This window comes from Triturus cristatus, chromosome 1_1, assembly GCF_964204655.1.
Source record: "Triturus cristatus chromosome 1_1, aTriCri1.1, whole genome shotgun sequence".
NCBI lineage: Eukaryota > Metazoa > Chordata > Amphibia > Caudata > Salamandridae > Triturus > Triturus cristatus.
The window spans coordinates 513,556,756-513,575,156 of record NC_140579.1 but is presented as its reverse complement, the minus strand read 5'-3'; the positions used below and the strand labels follow the sequence as shown (position 1 = coordinate 513,575,156).

At 47.5% G+C, this 18,401-nt stretch overlaps 1 protein-coding gene and 1 long non-coding RNA gene across 7 annotated transcripts in view; one reads left to right on the top strand and one right to left on the bottom strand.

Moving 5' to 3' along the window:
- The window catches only part of LOC146870509 (leucine-rich repeat-containing protein 37B-like), a 1,537,525-nt gene that overhangs the window by 400,582 nt on the left and 1,118,542 nt on the right, over positions 1–18,401 (bottom strand). The window lies entirely within an intron of this gene.
- The window catches only part of LOC146870510 (uncharacterized), a 151,347-nt gene that overhangs the window by 125,119 nt on the left and 7,827 nt on the right, over positions 1–18,401 (top strand). For all 3 annotated transcript variants that reach the window (XR_014978296.1, XR_014978297.1, XR_014978298.1), the window contains one exon: positions 3,074–3,154. This is a non-coding gene — a long non-coding RNA (uncharacterized LOC146870510). The remainder of the gene's footprint in view (positions 1–3,073; positions 3,155–18,401) is intronic.

Sequence of the window (18,401 nt, the reverse complement as noted above, 5' to 3'; positions counted from 1 at the left end):
TTTACGCCATTGCACTCTACGCCATTGTACTCTACGTCACTGCACTCTGTGGCACTCTATTCTATTCTGCACCACTGAACTCCACGGTAATGCACGCCTCTTTACTATACACCACTGCACTCTAAGACAGTCTACTCTGCAACACTGCACTCTCTGCCACTGAACTCTATGCCTGTATGCTGCACTACTCTACTATACTTTAAGCCACCCTTCTGTAAACTACTGCTTTTTACGCCAGTGCACTTAACACCACTTTACTCAAAAACAATGCACTCTACGCCACTGCACTCTATACAAATTACTGTGCACTACTACACTCTACACCACTATACTTTACTTGCAACACTCTATGCCACTGTACTCTAAGCCACTCTATTGTAAGCTGCACAACTGTACTCTGCGCCCCTGCTGTCTGCACCCCTCTACTCTATCCCTCCACTCCGCCACTGCAGTCTCCAAAAATCTACTCTGCAAGACTGCACTCTTCGCCACTGAATTCAGTGCCACTATACTCCTCGCACAACTGCACGCTATGCCACTCTACAACATTGTGCTCCGTCAGTGCACTCTACACCACTCTATTCTACTCTGCATCACTGCAGTCTGCCACAGCACTCTACTCTGCACCCCACAACTCTGCACCACTCTACTGCCATTACACTCTGCATCACTCCACGCCACTGCAATCTTTTCTGCACCACTGCACTCCATGCACTGCACTGTGCTACTATTCTAAGCCACTGCACTCTATGCCACTCTACTTTACACCTCTGCACTCTATCCTGCATCACTCCACTCTACCGTGACCCACTTCACTCTGCTCTGAAACAATCTACTCTACGCTGCTGCACTTTATGCCACTGCAGACTACTCAGCACCACTCTACAGTACGCCACTGCACTCTACGCCAATGCACTCTACACCACTGTGCTCGAAACCTATGCACTCTGCACGAATCTACTCTGCATCACTGTACTTTACGCCGTTCCAATCTAGGCCACTCTACGACACTCCACTCTGACTCTCTACTGCATTAAATTCTACTCCACTCTATGCCACTCTACAAAACTACTCCACTCTGACGCTTTATGCAACTCCCTCTATGCCACTCCATTCCACTTTACTCCACTCTGTCATACAACACACTATTCCACTCCATTCTGACACACTCCTCTCTGCCTCACTCAACAGCACTCTACGCCATTCAACTCTCCTACTCTACTCCACTCGATAGCAATCCACGGCAATCTACTCCGCTCTAGGCAGTACTCTCTACGCCACTCCCTGACACTGTCACTCCACGACATCCTATGTCCTTCAATTCTACGACACTCTATTCCACTCCATTCTGACACACTCCTCTCTGCCTCACTCAACAGCACTCTACGCCATTCAACTCTCCTACACTACTCCACTCTATACCAATCCACGGCAATCTACTCCGCTCTAGGCAGTACTCTCTACGCCACTCCCCGACACTGTCACTCCACGACATCCTATGTCCTTCAATTCTACGACACTCTTCTCCCTCCACAACACTCCACGCCCCTCCACTTCACTCCACCTGTGCCTCTCAATTCTACACCACTGTACGCCACTCCATAACATTCCACTCTACTCCACTTTGACACTCTATGCCACACTCCTTTACCCTACTAACTTTTAGCCATGCTGAACGGTAGCCACACTGGTGTACACTATGGTAATACATATTGACAAAGCCTATAGCCCTTGCATAGTCGAGACCTGTTGACTTTGTTAATACTTATTACAATAAGACCGATCGTCAAAGCTTCACATCCATATTCCCAGAGAGGTCACTTGGGCGATGTTCTTTACATCTGCCTGCACAGTGTTTACAAGTTCCACCCACCTTACTACTACACACCGGCAGCATGTAGACATAAATGCAGTGATAACAATGTTTGTTGCTCCTACATATGCCCAGGGCCACGGTTATTAGAACTCAGGCACACACCTTCATATATATTTGGCCATGACCATATTTTTTTCCGAGTGAAGCAGACAGTTTTGGGCCAACATGATCTCGTTGAAGCTGCATTTCCATCACTCGGCAGCGTTCACTGCTTGTGTCAAACATGTGCTCCATCTAGTCAGGCACTTTAGCAAGAGTGCGGTCTCTGCAGGTGTCCAGCCCTGTACCACTTGCCTTCACGTCAAGCGACTTTCTTCAGCAGGGACATATTGGGTGTAGTGCGATGCTTGCCGGAGTGTGGAGCTAGGGGGGGCTTTTTACACTGCTCTGCTCACACAGCCGCCCTGGGCTATACTAAGATCTATTCGGTGCTCTAGGGCAAATCTAAAGACTTCTTCCTGCTACAGGCTTAGTTATTGTTGTGAACCTCCGGATTGTTTACAGTGTGGTATCTCTAACAGACACATGGGCTGCACTCAAACTCAAGGGGAGGGCAATATGGACAGCTAGGAATGAGCTGATCTGTGCACTGGCAATGTAAAGTAGTCAAACCCGAATCTTCATTGGTTCTTCTTTATTTTCACGGTCTGGTTATAAACTCAGTGGACATCCAATTGTTTTTCAAACCCTTTTTAGACTGGTTTGCTTTTATTTATTCCTGAGTTCATGGAATATTCAAGGAATGTGATGCGATCACAGGTGCAGTGCTGCAACACCAGGGGGCAGGTAGACCGCATACGTTCTTACAGGAGTTCTCGCTCAGGAAGGAGGGATTTCAGTAGAGCTGGCTTTCTACAGGCTGCCAGGAAAGGGAAATCTAGCTGTAATAAGCACCACTCCTCCCTATACGGATTATATCCTGGGAATCTCCGTAGCTCAGTCATATTCCTTGATCGGGGCCTAGGTAAATGGTGAGTTTCTCTCCCTTCTTCCTTCTCACAATGCCATCCGTCATCGACTTGTACTCTTAGATCTTAGTCGCCTTGCACTGCAGTGGTGGTGCCTTTTGGGGGTACAACCCATCCATAAAATGAGTCTAATCTCATTGTTCAGTTTATGGGAATATTGTTGGTGTAAACTCTTCGGTGCACGTTTCTCGTTATCTTGAATCTTTTCACCCAATGCCACTTGTTTCAGGTTGGAAGAATGCAGACTGCTCAGCGACTGGAGGAGAGAGAGAGAGAAGCATCAAACAGCACTTGGATAGGGCGGCCAAAGGTCAGTCCATACTGTGCCTACATCCTAAGTGAATGAGGTGATATCTCTTCTTCAAACCCCATAGTATAGAACAGCCATAATCTTTGTAGCATTGCACTTAGTTATTTGCAGAGCTGGAAGAACCATTCTATTCCTCATAAGACATGCCTACCTGCTTTGATGGTAGGACCTCGTGGATTCGGGGAACAGCCATTACAACGCGGTTTTTACCACGCGCAGCTTTTACATCGCATGTGTTACAACGCATGCGATGTTACAACGCAATGCCATTACAACGCAAGTCTTTACATCGACTTGCGCTAGATGGCGTGCTAACATTACAAATAGTGTAGTTTACTATCCCAACACCTTCCCTACTGTTACGTGGACTGGAGTTGGAATAGTAAATTACACTTTTCTAATGTTAGCACGCCATCTAGTGCAAGTCGATGTAAAGACTTGCGTTGTAATGGCATAGCGTGGTAACATCGCATGCGTTGTAAAGCATGCGATGTAACTGCACGCGTTGTAATGACACGCGTTGTAATGTCATACATCCCGTGGATTCTGGTGTCCATTCTCTGATCTAGCGTTACAACAAACAAATGATGGACGGAATGCTGACAATGCATACATTCTCCCCCAGTCAAGAGATCTGGGTTAAATCCATCGTTCTTTTGCCCACTACACCACCCCAGTTTAGACATGGCCATATGCAAATCAGTCTTGACCCTGTGCCTCATGGGAACAGTCCAGCCCGAACTGCCAAGCCATGTCTTCCCTGGACCGGAATCAAGCATCCTAGGACCGGTTTCTGGCTATCAGCCGTCATCAGCCAGGATAGCTTGACTCCAGTGGCGTAGTGAGGTGAGGGTGTCAAAAATAAAATACTTTGTTCTGATCTCTTTTTGTAAATGCAGAAGCCCTAGCTATGTTATCAAACAATGGGTTGTGTGTTTCCTTCTTGTATGCTCCGAGTATTAGGTGGGAATCCTTATTCCACATCTCCTGTTAGGCAGTGCCCTTATTCCCCCGCAGACACTAAAATTACCTCTTTTTAGGTCTCGCCTGGCGTAAGACTGCGCAGACATGCGCAGTCTCGCTGGCGACATTTAATGTTTTAGGTTAGATTTCTCTAGTAGGCTTTAAGCCCCGCCCCTCATTTCCATTGGCTGGCGTCACCGTTTATGCTAAACGGTGGCCAGCCATTGGAAAGGAGCGTTTCGTGACGTACACTTTTCGCTTTTAGAGCCGTCCCAGTTGGACTGGCTGCCCCGACTTACTGCTGACGTAAAAGGTTTTTTATCTTTATGGGGCCAAACACATGGCCCCATAAAGATAAGAAACCAGCCATGCGAGACAGTCCAACTGAGACGGCTCTAAAAGAGGAAAGAGGAAAAATAACGTAATTGCGGGCGCTTGGTTTCCAAACGTTGGCATGTATGGTGGCTAAGACGCACTCTTAAAAGCTGAGAGCACCCTTTGCTTTAACGTGCACTTTAATTTTCATTATGCGCCAGTAAGCGAAAAGTGAATTGTGCACCATAACTGAACAGCGTCTTGTATGACATTACTGCACAATGCTACATATAAGCAAGTACTGAACTAGGCAGTGCGTGTACCATGGCGGCTTTGGCATCCCGAGTGAACACAAATTGTCCGTTCCGTAGCTTCTCTTCTGGTTGCACACAGCGAGCAGCCAGAAGCCACTGTGCGCGCCTGGGAGGTCCATGCCCCGCAACCGAAAGCCCAGCGCACGCTCCCCATTCAGACTCGGCTAAGCCGCACATCGGAGAGTGACAGATAGAAAACAGAGCTCAGAACTCTGCAAGATGACGCACATCCGGATACACAGACATTCCTCCGTTTTACTCACAAGAAGGCGGACATCTTTAAATGAGTTCATTTATGCGATTTAATATCAGCCGCATTTATTTCTGTGAAACTTCAAACAGTATTTTGAGTATATTTGTTTTGTTCAGTGTGAAACCTATTGCCGTATAATTGTGAAAGTACAGAACCATACTACTGATAGGTAGCATTTTTGTAAAGTATTCCACGAAAATACATGTTAAAAACGATGTTTTTACTGATATTTTGTTTATTGCCCTGTATTATGTGCTTTGACATTTTGCGTTGGTGTAACGAACATGACTCCTGTTCTAAGATGGCGGCTGGTTGGAGGGTGCGGTCTGGTTTAATGATCTCAGGCACCGCACTGACTCACCTCAGGCGGGCAGCTCTGAAGGTGCAGGGCAGGGATTTTGGGTGAGTTGCAGGAGTGACGGCACTGCGCATGAGCTAGGAGTATCATTATTTGCATTGCCTGAATATCCCGCAGTAAGATTTTTTTGCTAGGCACGTCCAACGTCCATACGCCCCTGAGGCTTGTATTTGCGGTGCTATTGCTGGTGAGATCATTGATGTATGCATCCCATTCCCAACGCAACTGCATAGTTAACAAGTTTGATGCGGGATACTAAAGCATCAAAGTTTTTTTGTTGTTTTTGTTTTTTTAGCAATGCGAGTAAAAACTTTTAGAAAACCAATATCTTGAGTTTAGACAGAATTAGTCGTGTGGTCATCATGCAGGACATGGAAACACTTTCCTCACAGGATTTGAACATAGGCAACAGATCATGTTCTAACTTAATACATCTAACCTAGTGCTCCAAGTCCCTGCTGATCAGCCAGTGTGTGAGGCCATGTTGCATGTTTAGAGTGTTTGTATTGAGTTTCATTTGAAGATACCGGCTATGCAGCAAGGATGCTGCTCCTGTTGGGGCTTATCTATTTACTTACTTATTACTAAGATCTAATAAACCTTCTTCTTATAATCTACACTACCGCCACTGGACTTCTTTTACAACACAACACACAACCAGACACACACCCTAGGGTGCTACCCATGTATGCAACTTCTTCAGAGCCACACAAAGTGGTAGTAAACGCTGTATAAATGTTGCAATATAAAAAATACAATAAAACTCTTCTGGGCGACCAAAACATTAATTTGGATGATAACACCTGCACACAAGTACTAAAACTTAAACAGATCTAAAAGCAATACAGCTAGCACAGTTAGTTACACTCCTTACACACAATAAAGGACCTATATTGGACCTTATATTTACCAACTTGACCAATTTGGTGTTAAGGACTCCAAACCTGTACTTTGGTCTGATCATCTACTGGTTGGGTTTTCCACGCACCAAACTGACCAGACAGTGGTCTAAACTTGACATTACACGCTGGCCAGAGGCATTGTAGGTCTCTGGTCGGAGTCGGGACCGAATGATATTGTGTTGCATAACTAAATACTTATAAGGTCCCAATGGCGAGACCTATTGGCTATGCCAATGCTTGTTAGTATTGCTGCCACCATTGATGGGTGCTAAACCCATCTCTCTCCTTTCTTTTTCTAGAGCCAGGAGCCTGGACTCTAGCTCTAATCTTTTGGCCAACCTTGCTAAAAGGCTGTCCTCTTCACTGGTGGGTCCCCCAGTGATCTCTCTGGTACCAGAGTCACCTGTGTGATCTCTAGGTTCCCAGATGCTAATTCTCAAATTGAAAGGTATGGGTGCCCTCTCCTCCCTAGAGAATAGTGTGGGGGGGGGGGGGGGTCATTCACCTCCTCCCCTTCTTCCCTTTCCTCATCTGACTGGCCATCACCATGTTCAGATGGGTGGTCCTTAGCATACTCAGCCAAGAGCTCCTGGAGCCCTAGTTTGGTTGGATACAGGCCCATTGGTATATTTTTAAGTTTGCATAGGGACCTCAATTCCTTGAAAGACAAGTGTAAGTAAGGTGTGAGGTCGAGCTCCTCCACCAGGTCCATGTTATTATTTTCACTAATAGCTGGGTTTGTTTGAGTCATTCCAACCTGACAGTTCTAATCCTCTACCCTGACTATAGTGACTTTTATTTTTCTAAAATTCTAATGGGACTTAAGCAAGGCCCTGACAAGACTTTTTAGTATTTTGGAATAGACCAATCAGAATTCTAAAGGCAATTTTAAGAGTTCTGTCGTGTGATCAGATGGTGACTAAGTAGTCCAACAAAATGCAAGTTTGTATCCCACCGCTGATCCACCAATGTGAGAAAGTGGCTCTGTATATACTGTTCCCAAATAGGTACAGTGTGTACAGAGTCCACAGACCCCAGAGGTTTGGCAGAGGCTAAAGTTAGATTATAACCTTACTCTCTAAAGTGGTAGCTTGGTCGAGCAGTAAGGCAGTATCAGAGGACAGTGTAAAGCATTTTGATGCACACACTCAGTCAGCAAATGGTTTCACACACTCACTAACTGAACTCTAGGGCAATGGTTTATATATAAAAAAAATATATGCTTGTTTTATTTTAGAACCAACAATAGGTATTAAAATATACTTTCTTAGAATGAGATGCTGTAGGTAAATACTTTTGCAATATGCAATTGACTTTTTAAAATAATTACAAGTTGTTGCAATAGGCAACACAATTCTAAACACAATAATGCATTGAGTGCAATGGAAGTTTCAAGTTATTTGCAATAGATTACTTTTAGATTACTTTTGGAATTCCAGGACTGGATCCTAGATTCAGTCCTGGGACAGTACTTAGAAACAAGTGATAAAAGTCGACTCAATTACTGTGGTGATTTTTAGATAGTATTTTGCTATTTTAAAAGTTGACACTTAGAAAATATTTCATAGAAAACAGTCAATGATTCCCTATGGCAGTAATTTCACGTTGCAGGTATAGTATGTTCTCGTTACTTTTGTAATCCAGTACTGGGTGCCTAGACTCAGTACTGGGACCTTTATCCAAAACAGGTAAGTAATTATGCTGGGCACCAAGATCCGGCACTGGGAGCTCACCCAATAGCAGGTGAGTATTTTCGTTTTCGTTACTTGGCTGATTTTTGGTGAATATTTTAGGTTTTGAAAAATCCACACTTAAAAGAAATTTCAGGAAAAACCAGTCAATGTTACCCTATGGAGAAAACTGAGTTATCGGTTTAAAGGTAAGTACTCGACTGGCAGAGTTAAGGTTCCGGGCTGGGTGCAGGGTGCTTTTGAGCCTTCGGGCGCTCAATTGATTTCAATGGGAAAGCTCCGGTTTAGAAAAAGACTGCAAGCTCGGGGACGAAGATTCTTCAGGTGCCACCACCACTTCGAGAGGTAAGTTGGGTAGTTGGAGGATAGGTAGGTACCCCGGGATTGGGCACAAGGGGCCACGGGGTGCCTTTTGGCGTCGGGAAAGCTTACTGTCAGTTGATCGCGGTTGGGGGCGGGGCACCTGGTTCTGAGGCTGCAGGCTTCTTCAGGAGCGTCGAGGGAAGTCCTTGGGTGCCAGACTCGGGGTCACAGTCGCCGTGGGGTCGTCCTCGTGGTCTTTGTTCATTCCGGCACAGGTCAGGCTTGGCGGGTGCAGAGTGTGAAGGGTTCGCGGTTCCGGGCTGATGCCAGGGATTATTAGTAGATTTTGAGTAGAGCCTCTACTCATAGGAGTCCCAGGGGCTTAGATCCAAAAGGTAGTCAGGTCCTCTGGGGTTTGTGAGGTTGCTGGCCACAAGAGATGCCGGTTTGGAGCAGGAGCAGGTTCGAGGGTCGACAGGCCGGTAGGGCTGGGGCCAAAGCAGTTGGTGTCTTCCTCTTTTTAGCAGCTGCAGGGCAGGTCTTCTTTCTTCTAGCTCTTCTTCGGATTTCGGAATCTGGAATCTGGGGAAGGAAGGTTCAGGGTGCCCCTAAATACTAGATTTAGGGGCGTTACAGGTAGGTGAAGGGCAGGGACCAATGGGTCCCTGTCTTGGGGTGGGAACAACCCCTATCCAGCCTAACCCTGATTGGGCAGGGCTTCCCATCTTCAAGATGGCGAGAGCCCGGAGATGTGCTTCACCTCGCCTCCCCCACCTGAGGGGTGGGGTTGGCAGGCTGGCACATCCCCTGTCCTTATTTGGGGTTTCCGGCCAAGCTTCCCGCCAGAGTGGGGGGTTGCAGTGGCCTGGGGAAGCTCACAGAGGCGGCATGCCTTTGAAGCTTCCCCCTGTCCATCCTGGGGGAGGAGATTTAGCACCTCGCCCAGGATGTGCATTGCAGGCCCAGGAGAGCAGGGGCTCTCCTACCAAGGGGTCCAGCAACATGTCTGCTGTGTGGCAGCCAAGGCAGCCTCAGAACAGAGGTGGATTGAAGGTTAGGTTTTAGGGGGCATCTCTAAGATGCCCTCTGGGGTGCTTGGTACATTAAATCCCACACTGGCATCAGTGCGGGTTTAATGTGCTGAGAAGTTTGATACCAAACTTCTCAGTCTTCAGTGTTGCCATTATGGTGCTGTGAAGTTCGTGTTTGACGAGCAGCACCATGTGCTCTTAAATGGCAGCACTGCACTTACAGTGCCCAGGAATGGACCTGGGTACTGTAGGGGCACAGGGCTCCTGCTCCTGTGCCCACACCACTGGCATAGGGCACCCAGCTATAGGGGTGGCTGATGTATGCCATGGCAGTGTAGGTGGTGGGCATGGCACACAGGGATGTGTGCCATGTCGACTCTTTGTTTTGTCTTGTACCCAGATACCCAGCCTGCAAGGGCAGTGTGTGTGTGTAAGGGTACAGGGCCTCTAAGGGTGGCACAATGAGTGCTGCAGTCCTTAGAGGCCTTCCCTGGTCACAAGGCCCTGGGTACCATTTATCAGGGGCTGACATTTGGCCAGGGTTTGCCAATTTGTGTTTTGTGTTTTAGGGAAGGAACATAGGCCCTGGGCACCTGATTGGCAGGAGTCCAGGGTACACTCAGTCAAAGTACATTCAGCAATTCATCAAAAAGTGGAGGCATACCATGCAAGAAAGATGGCACTTTCTCACAACCACTGCCTGGCAGCGACATGGACGAGGACGCCCAAGAGGAACACATCGTACATTTGGTGTTCACAGTAGGGTCAGCATCTACTTCCAGGAGTCCACTACCACAATATGAGATCAAAGTGGGGAAACACGTGACAACGGCTATAGTAGACACAGGGACTACCATTAACATCATGTCCCGAGACAAACATCGGGAGATGAGACAGGCAGCAGCCCTGACACCGGCCAAGATCACAGTGTTTGCTTATGGACAGTCCAAGCCTCTTGTGATCAAAGGCAAGTTTAAAACTACCCTGGAATATGATCGGAGCAAAGTGGACACAGTGATATATGTAACGGAGGAAGGACGGGGGATGCTGCTGGGTTGCAAGTCGGTGGCGGCCCATGTGATAGCCAAATTTGCTTTTGGAATCCATCAAGAAGGGGTGAGTCAAATATTACAAGAATTCCCCAAGGTGCTTGTAGGAATTGGATGCTTCAAGGACAAACAAGTACATCTCCATATTGATTCTTCCATACAACAAGTGGCCCTTTGACACAGGCGAGTCGCGTTCCATCTGAGGCCCCTGGTCAAAAAGGAACTACAGAAACTTGAAGATGCCGGAATCATAGAGAAAGTAAAAGGTCGGACTCCCTGGGTGTCACCCATCGTTGTTGCCCGAAAACCCAGCAACCGGGGGAGGTAAGAATTTGTGTTGACATGAGGATGACCAATGCCGCAATCAAACGTGAACGGCACCGCACTCCAATGATCGATGATCTCATAGGAGAGCGAGGCCTGTTGGTTTTCAAAGTTGGAGCTGAGGGCTGGATATCATCAACTAGTTCTAGATGAACCATCCAGGTACAGAACGACGTTTTCGACACATGTCGGACTGAGGCGTTACTGAAGACTGAGCTTCGGAATATCGAGTGCCGCTGAGATGTTTCAGAACACCATTAGGGAGCTTCTGGCTGACCTTCCAGGAGTTGTCAACGTGAGTGACGACCTTTTGATCCATGCAAAGTCAATCACTAAACACAAAGACCGATTGAGACTAGTACTCCAAAGAATTCAAGACTGCACAAGGAAAAGTGTGAATTCCTCCAAAGCAGACTGCAATTCTTCGGGTATACCTTCTCCACGGAGGGGATCTCTCCGGATCCTGTGAAGGTCCGAGACATTAAAGAAGCTCCCGCTCCAACCAATGTGACGGAAATGCGTAGTTTTCTAGGCATGATCAATTATTGTGGTTGTTTCATCAAAGACCTGTCATCGTTGACAATACCGTTGAGAGAAGTGACCAAGGCGGCTGTCCCCTGCGACACGGGCCCAAACAACAAGCTGTGTTTCAAAACGCCAAAGAAGCCTTGTCAAGCTCTACCACCTTGAGATATTTTGATCCACAAATACAAACTCAAATCGCAGTTGATGCAGGGCCAAAAGGGCTAGGAGCTGTCATTCTGAAACGGAAGACCGATGATGATGCGTGGGCTCCTGTGGCTTTTGCGAGCCGGTCCCTGACGGACACTGAACAACGGTGCTCCCAGATAGAGAAAGAAGCTATTGCTGTTCATTGGAGGTGCTGACACTTCCACCTGTATGTCTATGGGAAACCGTTCCTAGTCACCACAGATCACAAGCTACTCATCCCCTTATTTGCCGGAACCGCATCCAAACCACCACCTCGTATTGAAAAGTGGATGCTGCAACTGCAGGACTACCATTGCAAGATTGAGTATCAACCGGGGTCCAGTAACCCGGCAGACTATCTATCTCGACATCCTCGTGCTGTCACGCAAAGTGAAATGAAGGAAGCTGAGGAGACTGAAGCATACGTGAGATATGTCTCAGACCGATCACGTCCCCTTCCCATTTCCATAAAGGACCAGTGTCAAGCCACCAGTCAAGATGCCTGTCTGCAGAAGGTATTAGAAACGGTGAGGATGAACAAATGGCGTCAGCTCAGAGACAAGGCTTACCCCGGAAGCCAGAAAGATGATTTAAAGTCTATACCTTGTGAGGACCGAACTCAGTGCCGACCCAAATGGATGTCTTCTTTGGGGTCACCGGCTGGTGATTCCTAAAGCTCTGGTAGACCGTGTAGTTGGGTTGGCCCATGCTGACCATCAAGGGATGGTTAAAACGAAAAGCAGGTTGTGGACCAAGGATTGGTTTCCTTTCATGGCTAGCAAAGTTGAGGAAGTGGTAAGGTCTTGTAGATGGTGTCAGGCAACCAGTGAACCAGATTCTCCAGCACCCATCATTACAGAGCCGCGTCCGGAGGGCCCCTAGATGCGAGTGAGCATGGATTTTGGAAGTCTACCCGATGGCAGACACTCTATGGTGGTCATGGATGACTACTCAAAATATCCCAAGATTGAGGAGCTAACCTCTTTAACTGCAGGAGAGGTGATTCACAAACTGGAAAAGGTAATGGCGACACACGGATTGATCAAAGAACTCAGAACCGACAATGGTCCACCTCTTCAGGGTCAGGAGTTTGCATCCTACCTGACCTTGCAAGGAATCATCCACAGGAGAGTAACCCGGAAGTGGCCTCAGGCGAATGGAGAGGCCGAACGGTTTATGCGGACATTAAACAAGGTCATCCGCATTGCTGTAGCCAATGGAGATCTGGTAGAACAGTTGATATATTAGTTCTTACGTGACTACAGGCAGACGCCCCATGTGACCACTGGGTGTGCTCCAGGACATCTATCCATGGGGAGGGTCGTGAATGACTCCATTCCTCATCACCCACAATGGACTCCCAAAGGGATCAATGACAGTGCTGTAGAGCACCAGCAAAGACGTGCCAATGATCAAGTAAGCACCAGACGGCGGGCCCAGCCATCGACCCTTAGAGTGGGGGATATGGCCCTGGTTCAAAATAGACATCCGGGAAGCAAGTTCCAGCTACATTTTGTGAAAGACCCATGGCGCATCGTTCGCATTCAAGGTACACAGGTCACGGCTAAGAAGGGATTGGAGCCGATTACCAGAAACATCTCATTTTTCAAGAAATATTATGATGCCCCATATGATACTCAGGACAGAGAAACGTATGAGGATGGGGAGCATCAATGGGAAGAATAGACTGGGAGTGAATCACTACTGCCGAGAGGAACTTAGATGTACCCAAGGCCCACCGAGGCCATCCCCGCCCAACGTGGAAGTGCCAGAAGCTGTTCCGGAGGACATCAGGTGCAGAGGTGATCGCACTCAATACAGTCTGTGAAGAAATCCAGCACCTTCTAGTCAACTTTGAGATTTTCACTGCAGGACTGATGTTGATGTGGACTGGAAATCTAATCAGAAGGCTGTGAGTAGTTAAAGTGTGTTTTATCAATGATAACGTTATATACTCATGCAGCATGTTTTGTTTTTTCATTGTTTAGGAGGAATGTTATGTCGTGTCTCGCGATATCATGTGGAACATTCCACTGGTATCGCGATTTCATAGAGGTGAGAGTCCATCTCTCCCCGCTTGTATTGTAACTTTAGTTTATTCCGCGTAGAGCGGAACGTGCCCAATAAATAGCTGTGGGCACTATCTCTGCGGCAGAGCAGACACGCGCCAGCAAAGTAATTATCACAGCGGTGTCCGTGTCATTATTTATATGCGTGTGGCCGCATGGCACCAGGCCCGATTCTGCTAATTATTACCGCTACTGAAAGTGAACAGCTGCGGAGCGGCGATTAAGTTAAAATACAACACGCACTAGCCTGACTTGATCTTTAGGAGTACTTCCGCCCTCAGGGACTGACTAGCCACGTTCACCACCACTACCTGTGATTTTGTGGAGGGCTTTTGGTGACAGATAGGTGGGCCTCTAGCTTGAATTGCTCTTGCTGCATCTAAGAGGTGGCCCCTGTTGTCTATGTATGCAGTGTCTGGGCCCCCTACACACCTTGTAGATCGGACCCCCCAGGGGTGGGGAGGAGTGTCTACTCCATTATGAGGAACTTCTGCTTTATGGCCTATTAGTGATACAGGATCTCCTTGTGCGTACATGGTTGGACTTGGGACCCGGCTGCGCATGGTACATGACAGACGAGGTAAACCTCCGAACTCGATGTTATGGTATCTCAACACCTGCCGGAGAAGGATGGGACATTAAAAGAACTTGTCTCAAAACTGCAGGGAAGATGGCGGAGCAGGCTAGAGATTCTGTCCCTGCCTCATCCCGACCTTGGCTGGCGGAGGATACCCCAGTGACACACACATTTCTAGAGCAACTCTTTGGGACCTTGAAGGAGGACAATAAACCAAAATTGATACAAGGTGACGGACTAATGGGTTAGCACTTCACTATCTTTCTGCTGCCTTATCAGGATGGTCGTGCACAATACTCCGGCACCTGTCACCTTTTGGTGCTTCTGGTTACAGATTCGCACAATGATATGAATACATGGAGGCGCACTGAACACAATACAGGAAGTCCAATTATATTTTTATTTTAGTCTTTTATTTCAAAATCGAGAATAGTTCACAAAGACAGCTGTCTTTGTGAACTACTGTTGATTATAAAATATAATTGGACTTCCTGTATTGTGTTCAGTGCTCCTCCATTTGTTCAAATCCTTGAAGGAGGACCTAGCTACTTAGCTACTTTAAAACAGGAAATACATTTGGAGGGGAAGGACCTTAAGAGGGATATCATAGAGCTTGGCTAGAGAGTTGACACTCTTGAGCAAACCTCCAATTCCCGGATGGCTGAAGTTTATCTCCACCGTCAAGAACTCATTGAGCTACACAACATGAACATGGAACTCCAATATCAGTTGGAAGATTTGAATATCAGGATTAGAGGTGTTCCCCAGCGGGCAATCACTGGAAGTATCAAGGAGTGTGTGATTTGCCTCTTTTGTCAGGTGGCCCCTGATCTGGGAGATCGTGACATTGTCTTGGAACAGGTGCATAGGGCCGAACGACCTACCAATTCACCTGGCCAACCACAGGACATTCTCATGTGCATGCATTGCTACAAACAGAAGGAGTCTATTTTTGCAGCTGTCCGAGACAAGTCCGTAATTGAATTCAAGAATTTCAAGTTTTGGATACATCAGGATCTTTCTCCTACGACCCTGCAACGTCGTTGTGCCCACCGCCCACTGACAGATTTGCTCCGCGAGAAGGGTATTGGGTACAGGTGGGGTCATCGATTTTGCCTCCATTCTGTGTGAGATGGGGAAACGCAGAGTGTTTGCTCCTTGGAGGAAGCTCAATCCATAATGGAAGAACCTCAACTGTCTAGGGACTCAACATCACAATCCTCCCCACTGGGGGCGAGGTCCTCTCCGGTGGGTCTGCACCGGTCTGCCCTCTCTAAGTCCTCCAAGATACCTAAACGCTTAGAATCAGAGATCCGCAGAGAAGGAGAAGAACTGCTGCATCAACTGCAACGAAGGGACGATAAGTATGGAGCAGGCAGTGTTCACTGAGGTGAATTTATGTAATGCAAGGTGACTCCCGTACCATTTCTCTCTTGTGCACGCTGGTTCAGGATACAGTAATGGCCTCTGTAGAATGTGCTTTGTTTTAGGGCCGTGGAGCTTTTTCAATGTAACAACACGACTACATGGAGAATCACCGGTGGACATGGACCCTCATAGTTAGACTGTTTGAGTTCCTGGGGGAGTTTTTATCCTTACGTGCTTTCTTCTGTTCTCTTTTTCTCTCTCTTATGGCGACCTCTATGTTCGTCAACTACGCATGGGTATTCATTGTATGTGACTGGGTGAGATCCAGCATTTCTGCTCAGAATAAGGATATCTGCACCATACATTACTTAACTGACTCATGGTAAATATGCTTAGCCTTAATGTATGGGGATGAATGCTCCAGTGAAGTGTTTGGCTTTACTTTCTTTCCTCAGGGATGCTAAATGTGATGAATGCTTACTTCAGGAAACTCACTTGCTTATGCGGAGACATATGCGGGGGATGCTATACTCCTGTGGACACATGTTCCAGGCAGTGTCCTATAAACTCATGCTGAAATCGGTGGTCGACTTTTAGCCCTACGTATTGATTTCAAGGTCCTATATTCACAGTGGCCAATATATATATATTCCTAATGACAATCAGGAGAGGCTCCTCAATGAGGCGGTGGGGTAATGTTCTTGCCACAGCGGATCTGGATATATTAATTGGAGAAGATTTTAATATAGTTAGGGACACGCATTTAGATATATCCATTCAGAGACACGGACAAACTGAAGCGGATTCAGGGGGCTTAACACAATGGCTGGCTGACTTGGTCTCTCGGATGTTTGGCGACATATGCACCCTGCTACACAGGAATACACATTTTTTTCCTCTGCCCATCAAACATACACTCACCTAGATGATTCCTTCACCTCTCCACATATCACGATGACAACCCATACCGTTGAGATTGGAGTGACTGCCCTGTCAGATCATTCACCTCTTATCCTCAGATTCTCAACACCCCACTTTTCTCCGCCCCCTCCCCACTCTTCTCCGCCCCCTCATTCATGACAGCTCAACATTAACCTTCTTTCTTCTGAACCCACGCTAGTTGAGACTCGAAATACACTGACTTCTTTCCTAGCGGTAAATGATTCACCTGACACCAGAGTGTCCTTGCTATGGGACACATTAAAAGCAGTGGTTAGGGGTCAATTTGTTGCCATTTCAGCAAGTTTCAATAGAGAACAGGGCACTAAACAATTATGACTCGAAGATACAGTTAGGGAGTCCAAAACTGTCCATAAACGCACTGGCAGCCTAGCGTCAATTTCCATTAGCTAGGAAGCAACTTAAAGCCGTAGACTTGGATAGGGCAGAATATGAAATGCTACGTATTAAACACAAGTACTATGTGGATGGGAAATAAAGCGGGACGTCTACTGCCTCTTCAACTCCGTTCTCAAGCAGTCAAGCGTAGGGTAGATGAAATTCAGAGGTCTGATGGTACGCTGGCTGATCAGGATGAGCAGATTGTTCAGGAGTTTAAACATTTTTACAGTGCTTTATACTCGGCTGACAGGATTGATGACCTAGAGATAGTGAGAAACCTAGACACAATCCCTTTAAACCGGATCCCCCCCACACACCTGGCAATCTTAGATAAAGAGATAACCACTGAGGAGCTTTTGCTGGTCAAGATGGCTTTAGTCCAGAATTTTATAAAACCTTAAGCACCCTCATGGACCCGGTGATGGATAGACTACAAAATGTATTTAGTTCCACCGGCTCACTGATGCCCTCGATGCAGTCTGCTACGATTGCTGTACTCCCTAAACCAGGTAAGAATCTTAAGCAATGCTCTTCATATCTCCCTGTATCCTTGCTAGAAAATGATGCTGAGATCTTCACTAGTAATGTAGCAAACAGGCTGGCGCCATACATGCAGGGACTGGTGGACCCAGACTAAACGGGATTTATACGCAAACGAAGTTCTAGTGACAACACTAAGAGACTCTGCCACATCCTTCATAAGGTGCAGCGATCCCACAGTCCAGCTCTACTCTTTACCATAGATGCAAAAAAGGCCTATGACGGAGTCCGTTGGCCTTACCTTCAATCTGTCTTAGGGGTCGATTCCGATCCGGGTCGGACAGCTCTCCGAGACCTGTCCATAGCCTTACCTTGCGACCGACTCGTACCCGGAGCTGGTCCGTCCGGGCAAGGAAGTACGATGCGCATAACTGACAAAAATACGACCGACACGTAGGCTGTTAATCAAGCTTCATTCTCCGTCCGAGCCATACCTCCAAACGCCGAACTGAGTCGCCCGGAAGCAGTATCCACAGCGGTTTCCGGCCGGACAAGTACGATGTGCAAATCATACGCGCCGGACGGGTCGCCACGTACAGCACGTCACCGGATCTGCAAAAGAATCATATCAGGTACGATTCACGCCAGAACACAATCCACGGCTATGAGACGGACCAGCTTGCAACGGGTACGAGACGGAGCAACAAGCAGCGTGTACGAGATGAACACATCATGAATCCCATCGCGCAGGTCATACCAGTACTGTACATCTATGACCGGATCAGGAACAGATGCGGACGGCGCAGACGGTAAGTCAGACACCCACCACACAAACAAACGACACGTACCCGCAAAATGTCACACACATCCAGGGGATCCATATCCTGGCCACTAGCAACAGTCCACCATAGGGGTTGCATGGCCAGCATCACTACCAACCCCACCCATAGGGCTTATGTTGCCCATCACTCATGCCACCCCCACCCATAGGGGACCTGCTGCCCATCACTCCTGCCACCCCCACCCATAGTGACTATGTTGCCCAGCACTCCTGCCACCCCCCCCCCCATAGGGGACCTGTTGCCCATCACTCCTGCCACCCCCACTCATAGGGCTTATGTTGCCCATCACTCCTGCCACCCCCACCCATAGGGGACCTGTTGCCCATCACTCCTGCCACCCCCACTCATAGGGCTCA